At 46.9% G+C, this 12,043-nt stretch overlaps 1 protein-coding gene across 1 annotated transcript in view; it reads left to right on the forward strand.

Moving 5' to 3' along the window:
- Positions 1 to 1,875: 1,875 nt before the first annotated feature.
- Positions 1,876 to 12,043, forward strand: part of LOC144772132 (TRPM8 channel-associated factor homolog) — a 123,450-nt gene continuing 113,282 nt past the window's right edge. The window contains exon 1 of the mRNA XM_078656290.1: positions 1,876 to 1,995. The gene's annotated coding sequence lies outside the window, so the exon portion shown is untranslated. The remainder of the gene's footprint in view (positions 1,996 to 12,043) is intronic.

Genomic DNA, 12,043 nt, shown 5'->3' on the forward strand with positions numbered 1-12,043 from the left:
TCATCCCACTGGAGATTTTCAACTTCCTAAAAAGAGAGTAAGAGCCTGATTACGAGTTTGGCAAATTGATGCAATGCTGCCTCTGCTGCAACAAACCCAACAAAGGACGAGTTTATGGCCGGCGGTCTTTTGCCTTCCCCATGGCGGTGCCTGGAAAAGAGGAACCGAAATGAGAATGGCAAAGAAGTTCCAACACGGCATGGACGTCGACATCCATGCTGTGCTGGAACTTTGTGGGAAAACAGACAAGGGGGGACATGTTGTACCCCCCTGAATTTATCCCAATGGCGGGGAGCACATATGGCCCCCTTTTTTCTTCCACCACCAGCCTTTTCATGGCCGGGCTCCTGCCATGAAATGCTGTCAGTGGACAAACTCGTAATATTGAATCGAACTGCGCCAGTCCCCTGTCAGCATATTACATTGTGGCAAAATTGGGCTGCCCCAGCAATCTGACTTTCAAAGTTCTAATCAGCAAAAAGGTGTACCGCCACCCCTGCGCCACCATGAATCTGGTGGTCTGATGACCGCCATAATCATAATCAGGCGCTAAGTCTGAACGTAGAAATCTTCACTGCTGCCTCGACCCAAAGCTCCCCGATTACGACGCTCCCTCCTCATACACCTTGTCCTGCAGATCTTTACCTTCCCAGAACATTTTTCTCAAACTTTCCTCTAAGTCCGAAGGTAAGCGCTGACCGGGCCCAATCCCCTTCTTGCATCCGAGCTCTACAGCGGTCTGCCATATTTTTCGACTTTGACCTGATCTTAACTGACTAGATGTCTGCAGTTGGTTTTTCCATCTTTTAGGTGCTAGATTTTACAAAAACCTTTAAATATTTATAACTACAGTTCTACTGATTGTTTTTTTTTGGTGTCAAACAATTTATTAAAATGTACTCTATTTTTCCAAATTGGTGAGGGATTTTTCTTGTGTTGTGTTTCGACTGATTTTTGTGGAAGGCTACCCAGGGTACCAAGGGTTAAGCACAGGTTAATTTACCTACTTTTATGCTTGTGGTTCACCCTACCAGGGATTATGGCTGTTGCTTGACCAGGGCCAACACTTCAGTCAACCAACAACCCAATTTCTCACAGGGTCACCCCCTACTCCAGTGTGCCATCAGAGTAGGTTTTCTGTCAAGTGAGACAGACAGACCACTACCCTATCCTCCAAACTCTAAATTGACCCTTTGTACAATTTTAAAACTTAGCTGGGGAGGGGTTCCATGTCATGTATAAGACCTTCCATCAGTTCTGGAATTTTAGCCTCAGCACGTTTCTTGCTGGGTTTTTCAGTCATAAATGAATTCTGATGGCTGAAAAGACAAGAATGGCCAATGTTGGCAACCAAGCGATAAACAGACCATGTGGTTGAGTTGGCAGAGAAAGCCTTTTAAATGTAGATTCCAGCACCTCACTGCTACTGGGCTAAGCTGAAGAATCTTTGGATAAAGAAATGAGCTTGCTAAAAGACATCACATACAGAACAATGTCTGAAGAGACATTTAGAAAGGAAAACTTGGTGGATCCCAGCAACAGCATTATGACACGCCCTATGTAAACAGGTGATGCTGCACAGGGTATGGCATTAGTTTTACAACTAAGTGGTATTAGACTTCCTAGAAAATATCCTTGCTGTTGCCTCCCTTGCACCCGAGGCTGTTGGCAGCTGATTACTGTCATGAGGATGGCTGCGAGTGACTTGCAGCGTTAGTTTGCATTTCAAGATCAAAGCAAACATGGTCTGTCTTTTTACTGCTGCAAATAGACTCCATGGGGGAGGCTGTGTGAGAATATTCCTGAGAAGCTGCTTAACATAATTTACTCTGACTATAAATGCCCTCCTCCTTTGTACTGACCATCACTGCACACCTGACAGCTTCTCTCCACACTGAACACCACTGCGTGCAGGGCATTTCACACCCTGCTCAAGAGAGCCCCAGGTTTCATCTCCTCACATCTGGCACGGTAGTCTCCCTACCCCATCAACAGGTGAGTGTGAGGGTGTCCAGAGCAGGGGAAGCCTAGAAGGAGGGCAGACACCATGTCTACCAGTACTAGGTGCTAATTCTGCTCAAGCAGTGGAAGTGATCTAATTTCTACCTTGACCCATGCCATTCTGCTGGGCTTACTACCTATTTTAGGGATGCAGAGGGTGCTGCTGGCCCAAAGAGGTAGTAGGGGAGTGCCAACCCTATCATGAGTGCAGTCCGTTTACGTTTTTTGTTATATTCATTTATGTCATTATAAGTATTGCTGTTATCTGTACTAATAGTATTTATACTATTAACATTCCATTGATGATGACTGCCATTATTACTGGTATCATCTAATTACATTTTTTTAAGTTATCACTGTTGCTGTAATGATAGTGACATTTGCTGTTGTATAGTTTTGTGCTGTATTGTACTGTGGTGTATTGTGTTGTGTTGTACTGACAGAGTTAGCGGCTGATCTTTGAAAAAAGGGCCTTGGCACCACTCAACGTATGTCAATGAGGGAGTAAACAAAGCAGGTCAGAGCGACAGGCTGCAGGGAGGGTTCGAGGAATAGGAGTTCTCCCCAAAGAACATTTTATAAATATGGGCTCAAACTGCATTTTGAAGCACATTTTTTCACATAAATTCGCTAAAGAACACAAGCCTTCTTAGGCTTGCCAACTGTGGTCCTTGGCCTCCATGGTCCTTTCCTTCTCATTCCCATATTCCTGCTTTTCCTCTCTGCCCCATACTCTTCATCCTCCTCTTCCCCTTTTTTCTGGTTGACCCTTCTCCACACCACCGCCCACAGCTGCTCTTGTACTCTTCAATTGCCTCATCTCTTTGTCGCTGGTTGAACCTTCTTCACAGCACCGCCCACACCAGCTCTTGTACTCTTCAACCCCCGCTTCTCCTTGTTGCTCGTTTAACCTTCTTCAAACCACCATCCACACCATCTCTTGTACGCTTCAAACCCCTCTTCTCTTTGTCATTGGTGTAACCTTCTTCACACCTCAGCCCACACCAGCTCTTGAACTCTTCAACCCCTGCTTCTCCTTGTTGCTGGTTTAACTTTCTTCACACCACCATCCACACCAGCTCCTGTACTCTTCAACCTCCTCTTCTCTTTGTGGATGTTTAACCTTCTCCACACCACCGCGCACACCTGCTCTTGTACTCTTCAATCTCCTCATCTCCTTGTTGCTGGTTTAACCTCCTCCAAGCCACCACCCACAGCTGCTCTCATACTCCTCAATTCCTTGAGAGGACAATTGGTAAGTTCCTGGTCCCCCTCAATTCCATGTCATTCAGGTCCCTCTCAGGAAGTGCTCTACATCTTCTTACCACCTACTTTCTCAATCCTCTTAACCCTTTGTATTGCTGAGTTTCTCCGTGCTCGTCATGGATCAATCTTCCCCCAGGTCTTCCCCCAACTTCTTCAGCCTCTTAACACCCCCTCCTTTCCAACCCTTCCAGCCCTTGAGGTAGTCTATGATCTTCGAACGGGTGCAGCTTGGTTTTGGCTGGACTGTTCTTACTGAAGCAGGGTCAAGAATGATTTGTTTATGACTAAGTCCAAACTGAGGTTGCAGAGTGTGCATATTAACAATAGACTGGGATGCAACCCCAAGGAGTGACCAATGGCTAGGGTTAATTCAAGCATTCCATCTATCCCTTTTTTGTACACTCCAATGAAGGAGCTGACACTGTGTATTGATATTATATAATACTTACCTACCACATTTGAAACCCAGAGAGCTTTCTGGATTATTGAGTAGATAGTTACTCCATATGTATCATTCATACAATGTTTCATGGACTTGACAAGGTTAAATAGTGATGTTACTTGTCTCAGGTTCCTGGGCACCCTTTGGGTGCATGGATGACAACTTGGATCAGGTGGAACAAAGCCAACAGAATTCAAATGTAGGAGTAAAGTCTTCAGTGGGTGCATAAACCCACCAGGATAACATACTTCCATGAGAGTGTGTCAATCCAGCAGGTATTCATGGTTTCAATTGTTAGCTGAAGCAATCACTTGGTTTTATTACACCTACAAGTATCTAAACCTTTAAATGCCAGTGGAGGACAACGGATTGAGGTTTTATGGTGAAGGGGGTTTTCGTATTTCCAGTTTGCACAGATGTCAGCGTCATTGCAATTTATTGTAGTAACAATAACATCTGATTCCGATTCCAAGAGAACCTATGAGCTTGAGGTTACACTCAGTGGTCAGTATAGGTGTCTAATACAATGAACTATCTCCGTACTAAATAAATCAATATGCCTGGGTTGCATTGAATAAAGACCCTGACCTTTCCTAGTATTTCTGTTCCATGGGCCTGCAGTTTATAAACACTACTCCGCAACAGGCACTTTTCCTACTTCACTAACCAACGGGGTGAAAAACTGTGACTTGTAGGCTACCTCTTTAGCAGAAGAATGAGCTCACTCATTGCTATCATTGCTGAGCAGGATCAGGGACGGTGTGAAACTTCAAGCAGGTATGAGACAGAGTGTCCCCAAAAGGCACCCAAACACAATACGAAAATCAGCATTTAACATAAATAAATCCCCTGGAGGCAGTAGTAAAACACAAACTATAAAGGTTTATGCAAGGTGCACTAGAGAAGGCAAAAATAATAGTCAAAATTCATAATAATCAAATAGGTAATTAGCATAAGGCTCAACCAAATGCAGCAAGAGAATAACATGAAGTCAAGGCAAACCTATTCTGACTAAAGATTGATGGGCTTTCTGTATACCTTGAGGGGTATGACACCGAACTAGGACTTCATCGAGGAGTCTGAATACAAACAGATATTGGCTATCTTCAGGAAGAATAATGGAAAAGAATGCTTGGCACAAGTCAATGATTTTGTACTAATCTGCATCTGCAGGAATCTAAAACAAAATCACAGCAACCACAAGGCAAAATGGAACTACAATGTTGTTACCCTTTAATAGATCCTCAATTTTCAGCTTGTTTTTTTGTTCCCATCACAGGTGAGCTGCAGACACTACACATAATTTCTCTTGGAATTTGCAGTGTTAGCTGTTTTTTTTATCACAGTTTTCATTCTTGCATCTGTTTCCTGTGTAAACTTGTTCTGAGGATTTTGAGGATAAACTGCAATAGATTTCAGGCTGGATGGACACCAAGAAGGTTATGGCCTAGGCAATGGTGGACCAATCAGTTTGCTTATACATGATTACCTTCAAGTATATGGCTGAAAAGAAGTGATCACTTATCTGACCTTTGTAGACCTGAATTCATCCTTCAAGCGGATCACTGACAAAATATCGATCTACAGAAATATTGACACAAAAATATCGATGCCGAGAATATCAAAGTCCTATCTACATAAAGGTAAGTACAAAAATAGCGAGAAAAAAAATATTGCTGTCAAAGATATCATTGCTGAAAACATCTTTTATTATGTTTAAAAAATAATGTAAAATAAAGTAAATACGACATATAATTAAAAGAAACAGTTAAAATTGTTTTACAATGTTTAAAATTATGACTAATGAGGAGCTTCGCGCGCACCCAAGATGGTCGCGTGAGCACAGGGCTCCCGGACCCTCGCCACCTCCACCGACTATCCTGTACTTTATCCTGGGTTGGACGACGGGTGTTTATTGGCGAAGCTGTGCTGATCATTTATCTGTTTTCTGAAATTTATTTGGACTTCGGGGTCCAGAGCTATGGATCGCCACAGTTTTCTGGCCTGCTCCATGGTGGCGCCCCGGGCTATCTTGTCTTGGCCGGCCGTCCAGTAAGTGAACAACAACGGATTGCTGGATTCGCCTGGGCTTGGCAAACGCTTTTGGTTTCGATTCCTGTCCAGAGCCCAGCCTGACTTTGCCAGCTACGCGGCAAGCCCGAAGTGCTTTCACTTTTTGGTCTCTCCGCTTCTGATGCCGATCTGTTGTAGCTTCCAGTCCTGAGACTGGCACTGACTTCATCCCTCTTGGTCCTGCTTATGCTACTGCAGTAACCATTTTTACCCGACAACAGGCGACCCTTAAGGGTCCGGGATCTAAGATGGCCACCAAGCCAGAGAGTGAGAGACGCAAGACCAAACCGGGCGTTCGAGGAAGTGCTTTGCAAACGAACATTATGGACCGGTACACCCTTACTAAAGGATCACCGGGTGCGGCATCTAGACCCTCGACGACAATTCCGGAGGACTCATCGATTGAGGAAGAGCTCTCGTTGCGGGATGTCATGGGCGCCATTTCCGGAATGAAGGCTTCATTGGGACAACAATATGAGGCCTTGTCTCTCAAACTGGATACTGTGTCGATAGACGTCAATTTGATCAGGGCGGACCTGGCGAAGACAAACGAAAGGGTCAAATCCCTGGATCTCAAGACCTCTAGCCTGGTCACTGACGTCTCCGACTTACAAGCTGAAGTCGGGAACTTGCGGAAAGCTAATGACTATTTCTCTGGGCGTCTGGAGGACTTTGAAAGCCGTGCCAGGCGCAACAACATTCGCCTGATTGGGGTTCCGGAATCATCGACTGCTGCCTCGACGGACTTATTGGTGGAAGACCTGGTGCTGAATCACTTGGCACCCAAGGGTCTTAGTAAGTTTTTCGCTGTCGAGCGTGCACATAGGATCCCTGGCGGCACGCCTAAAGTGGGTGCTAACCCACGTCCCATCATTGCGAGGATTTTTAATTTCCGGGACAGAGACGCTATCCTGCAGGCTTCGAGACAGTCTGGTCCCATTGCCTTTGAGAACTCTACAGTCAGCTTCTATCCAGACTTTACACAACAGGTCCAGAAACAGAGGCTGGGGTTTCAAGGTGTCAAGAAGCGACTCAGGGAAAGATCTATGAAGTATGCCATGCTCTTCCCGGCCCGTCTGCGGGTGGTGCATAATGATCGCACTTTTTTCTTCGACCATCCTGGGGTCGTGAGTGACTGGCTTGACTCGCTGCCTACGGATCAAGAACAATCTGAGGACTCTGGAAAATCGGATCGAGCGGAGGGTGGCCTAATGGAGCAGGAGTAGATATCGTCTTCGACCCCTGTTCTCTTACAGTTGTTTTTGATCTGTGCTAATGCCGTGATATTAATGTTTGCGAGTAATAGTCCTTTTGGGGGTGGGTGGGGGGTGAGTGGGTCCTTTCTCCTCCTGGGTTTTCTTTTCGTAGATTAGTTGGGTAGTTGGGCGACAGGCACACTGCAAGTTTATGGGGCTTTTTGGTCTTCAGCAGGGGTGCGGGGTGGGGGGTGAAGTTGTTTGGGCATTGTTGGGGAAACGGGGATGTTGGTTTGAGTTTTATTGTTATTTGCAAGGCGAAGGAAAGACAAACTCCTGTTTTTTTAAGTTGCCTCGGGTGTGGGGCGTGGGGGGCTGAATTCGGGGATGGGGGGTAGGGGACTCCAGATACTGTGTTGGAACGTTAATGGGTTGGGGGATGGGATCAAGAGGAGGGTGGTGTTGCAATTACTGAAACGTTTGTCTCCTGATGTTGTCTTACTGCAGGAGAGACATTTGCTCGGCAACAAGTGCTACGCTCTGAACAGGCGTGGATATCGCCTTGTGGCGCACTCGGGTTTCACTTTGGGATCCAGAGGGGCGGGCATTTTGGTTCGGACCTCCCTCCCCTTGGCCATTGATGATGTCATACTGGATGATAAGGGACGATACGCCGCCATTGTGGGGCGTTGGGAAGGGAAGGTTGTTATCCTGATTTCCGTATACGTGCCCCCGGGCCTCCAAGCCACCACATTCGCTGACTTGAGTGGACTTATCCTGGGTCTCCCCGAGGGTTTGCTTTTGGTTGGGGGTGATTTTAATGCAGTGGTCTCGGGGATGTGTGACCGTCACCCTCCCCGGGAACTGCCAAAGGCCCAGACTTGGCTGAGTGACTTTCTAGAGACGCTGGGGCTAACTGATTGCTGGCGCTTGCTTCACCCGGGGCAGTCGCAGTATACCTTTCATTCTGGTGCTCATGGTAGTCTCTCGAGGTTGGATCATATTCTACTGCCTTTTGCCCATGCTTCCATCATACGGGAAGTTAAACATCTGGCGAGGGGTATCTCTGACCACTCCCCGCTCTGGCTGGTGGTTGATGCACGGCGGGGCTCGGAAGGCCGGGTGGCTCCGATTAACCCCTGGTATTTACGGGATCCCAGGGTCAGGGCTGAGCTGGTTAAAACGCACGATTGTTATTTTGCGGAGAATGTGGGCTCTGTTTCCTCTCCAAGTTTGCTCTGGGAGGCTTACAAAACTGTCATTCGTGGCCGGGCCCTCTCGTTGATTGGTGGCGTGAAGTGGGCTAACCGTGCTGAGGTGGTTCACCTTGAGGGAGAGGTCACGGCCCTGGAGGGGAGCTTGGAATCTGGGGTCACCGCAGAAGGGCTACACTTATTGGAGTTGAAACAGTATGATTACAGAGCTTTGGTCACGGAAGCAGCTAAGGAAATGGGCAGGGAACAGCAGGGCCGCCTGTATGATGTGGGTGATAAAGCTGGGAAGCTGCTTGCTTGGCTGGATAAGAGGGAGTATGCAAGTCGAGTCGTCCCTGTGCTTGTTGCGGAGAGTGGAGAGTGTTATACTGACCCTGCTGATGTTGTTACATGTTTTGCTGATTACTTCCGCGAGGTGTATTCCCCGGTGTCTGATCGATCTGAGCAGGACTCCCACTTGCTGTTGCGGGATATTGCACTTCCCCGATTGTCTGACATTGATAGGGATGCTCTAGACGCGCCGCCTAGTGTGGAGGAGATTGCCGCTGCTATCCGTTCGGTCCGATCCGGCAAGGCGTCGGGCCCTAATGGACTCCCCATTGAGCTATATAAACTGCGTCCGGATACGCTGGCCCCACGCCTGCGCTCGATGTTTCTCGAGTCTTTGGAGGTGGGCTCCCTCCCACCGGACCAGAGACTGGCTTCTATAGTCGTCATCCACAAGGATGGGAAACCTCGGGATCGATGTGCCTCTTTTAGACCCATTTCGCGGATTAATGCGGAGCCTAAAATCCTGGCCAAACTGCTAGCGACGCGTTTGGCGACTGTCATTGGGGACCTAGTTCACCCTGATCAATCCGGCTTTATACCGCATCGCAACACGGCACTTAACCTCCGAAGGTTGCATGACGCCTTGGCGCGAGCCGAGACGCTACGTGAGCCCGCCATCTTGGCGTCCTTGGACGCTACGATGGCGTTTGATACAATAGAATGGCCGTATTTGTGGGCGGTTCTTGCCAAGTTTGGCTACGGTCCGGAATTCGTTCGGTGGGTCAAGTTGCTTTACACCGATCCCATGGCTCAGGTGGTGGTCAATGGTCGGGTCTCTGCTCCCTTTGCACTGGGCAGGGGTACGCGACAGGGCTGTCCTCTGTCTCCTTTGTTGTTTGCTCTCGCCTTGGAACCGCTGGCGGCCTGGTTGAGGTGGGAACCGTCCCTGAAGGGCATTAGATGGAATTCGGAGTTTGAGGACCGTGTATCTCTCTATGCGGATGATATTCTGCTATATCTCACATCTCCCCGTGAATCCCTCGTTGTACTGTTCGATGTCTTGACGTCCTTTCGTAAAAACTCGGGTCTTGTTATTAATTGGTCGAAGTCCTGTATATACGTCCTGTCGGGTGACGCTCCTCTTCTGCCCAGTGGATGTCCCATCGCGATTGCGCGAGATGGATTTAAATACCTAGGCATTTTTATCACTCTGAAGCCTGACCTGCGGTTTGACCGGAACTTGTTGCCCCCTCTTCAGCGCCTTCGGGCAGATGTTGTTGCTTGGGGGAAACTCCCTCTCTCTCCCTTGGGTAGAGCGGCATTGTTTAAGATGATGTCGCTGCCCCGCTTCCTCTACGCATTGCAGAACACACTTGACATAGTCCCGGCTAAATATTTCCGTGAGATTGAGAGCCTACAGAGACAATTAGTGTGGGGGGGTAGATCCCGAATCGCCATTGCTAAACTGATGCTCCCGTGGTACGACGGAGGAATTGCTTTACCTGACATCCGTCGCTATTATTGGGCGTCTCAATTGGGGGCGATAAATCACTGCATGTACGGCCCTTCACCGAATCCAGCCTTCGAGATGGACAAGTGGATATTGCCAGGGGGTGACCATAATAGAGCCCTCTACTCTAGACTCACCCCTCGAAATGTAACGGGCCCCACTAGGACGGCTGTCCAGGTGGGGAGACATGCCTCCATGGCGCTTGGGTGGATTGATAAATTGACTCGTGCCACCCCACTGTATGCATCCGATAGACTTGGATCTCTCTGGCAATCGAAGGGGTTTGACAGATGGGACTTGATAGGCATCAGTAGGATTAATGACGTCTGGACCAAAGGGATAATGAAGACGTTTGAGGAATTAAAAACCGAGTACGCTCTGAGCGAGCGCGAATTTTTTCGCTATGCGCAGGTCCGCCACGCGGTGCTCTCGGTTTTCCCTTCGGGAGTGGAGATACCAGAGGCGTCCCCGCTTGAGGATGGGGTACTGGACGGACATGTTCCTGATAGTACTATTTCGCTTATTTATAAAAAGCTAATCAACTCCAGGTCCGATCTCCTGTTTCGTCTTAGAGAGGTCTGGACTAGTGACGGGCTGGAGCTGGACGACGAGGATTGGCAGGCGGCGATCTCCTCCCCTAAAGAGGTGGCCATCCCGGCGCGCCTTAGATTTGTGCAGCTCAAAATCCTACATAGAGTGTATGTGACTGGTCCCCGCTTGGTACACATGGGCTTTTCTGTGGATGGTTTGTGCCGGCGTGGCTGCGGTCTCCTGGGCACATTTCTGCATATCATTTGGGAATGCCCTGAGATAGTGAGATTCTGGACTCATGTGCATGAGGTGATGAGTGAGGTTACGGGTGTGCGATCGATGCCGGAGGCTAGGAGATGCTTGCTGAATGTGTGGGAACCGAATGACTATAGTGTATCGCAGCTTCGATGGGTGACCTTAGGCAACATGATTGCCAAGAGAGACATTGCGCAACTGTGGGGTGCTCAGGGACCGCCCGGGATTCGGAAGTGGAAACAAAACATGGATTGGTGCATGTTCAGGGAAAAAACTGTATATATTTCTCGTGGTACGCCCCGAAAATGGGGGAAGATATGGACTCAGTGGAACTCTTACGGTGGTGATATATGTACCCCCCCTCTCCCAGACCCAGATGTTGAACCTGTGTCCCCATAACCGGATGGTTCCTCCACTTGCTACTATGTACTGTACTACTGTTTGCTCCCTCTACCCCCCCCATACGAGACTCTTTATTTGAAGAAACCTTATGCTCAATGGTTGGCCTCTCCCGCTCCCACACCACATAGTGCAACGTTGTTTGTAATGATGTCTTCTCTTGTTCTTTGTTCCTTGCAAGTTGTTTCTGTTTATAAAATCAATAAAAAAGTTTAAAAAAAAAAAAGAAATTATGACTAATACATATAAATTAAACACATATGTATACAATATAAAATATATACTTAATAGTATTTATAAATAATTATTTTAATAACATAAAATGTTAATTTTTTATAAATTATAAATACATATAAATATATGTATATATATATATATGTGTATATATATATATATATATATATATTCACTGAAAAAACCATAGGTTATAGACCATATATAGTTAGGAATTAGCATTTAAAAAACCTTATTTTACTCACACAAAACCATTGAAATTCCATATATAGTTAGTTGCACTAACTATATATCGCGCACCCGCAATCCACTGCTGATCATGTCACATATTACATCATTCATGACATGGTCAGTGACATCACTGATGACATCACTGATGACATCTCAAATGACATCACTGATGACATCACTGATGACAACATCCAGTGACTGTATGTTTCTGTAAAGTTAAAATATGTCTTACATATTGAAGAATGAGTGGATGTATAAGTGTCTGGATGAAGGATTTAGTAGGTGCGTGACTGACTGTATGAGTGAGTGATTAAATGTGTCTCACTGAATGCATGGGTTAGTGACTAAACTGTCTTAATTTGTGCATCATTATGTCCGTTGTGATGTAAACTGCTGCATGTGTTGATCATTAGCTATACGA

This window comes from Lissotriton helveticus, chromosome 8, assembly GCF_964261635.1.
Source record: "Lissotriton helveticus chromosome 8, aLisHel1.1, whole genome shotgun sequence".
Lineage (NCBI taxonomy): Eukaryota > Metazoa > Chordata > Amphibia > Caudata > Salamandridae > Lissotriton > Lissotriton helveticus.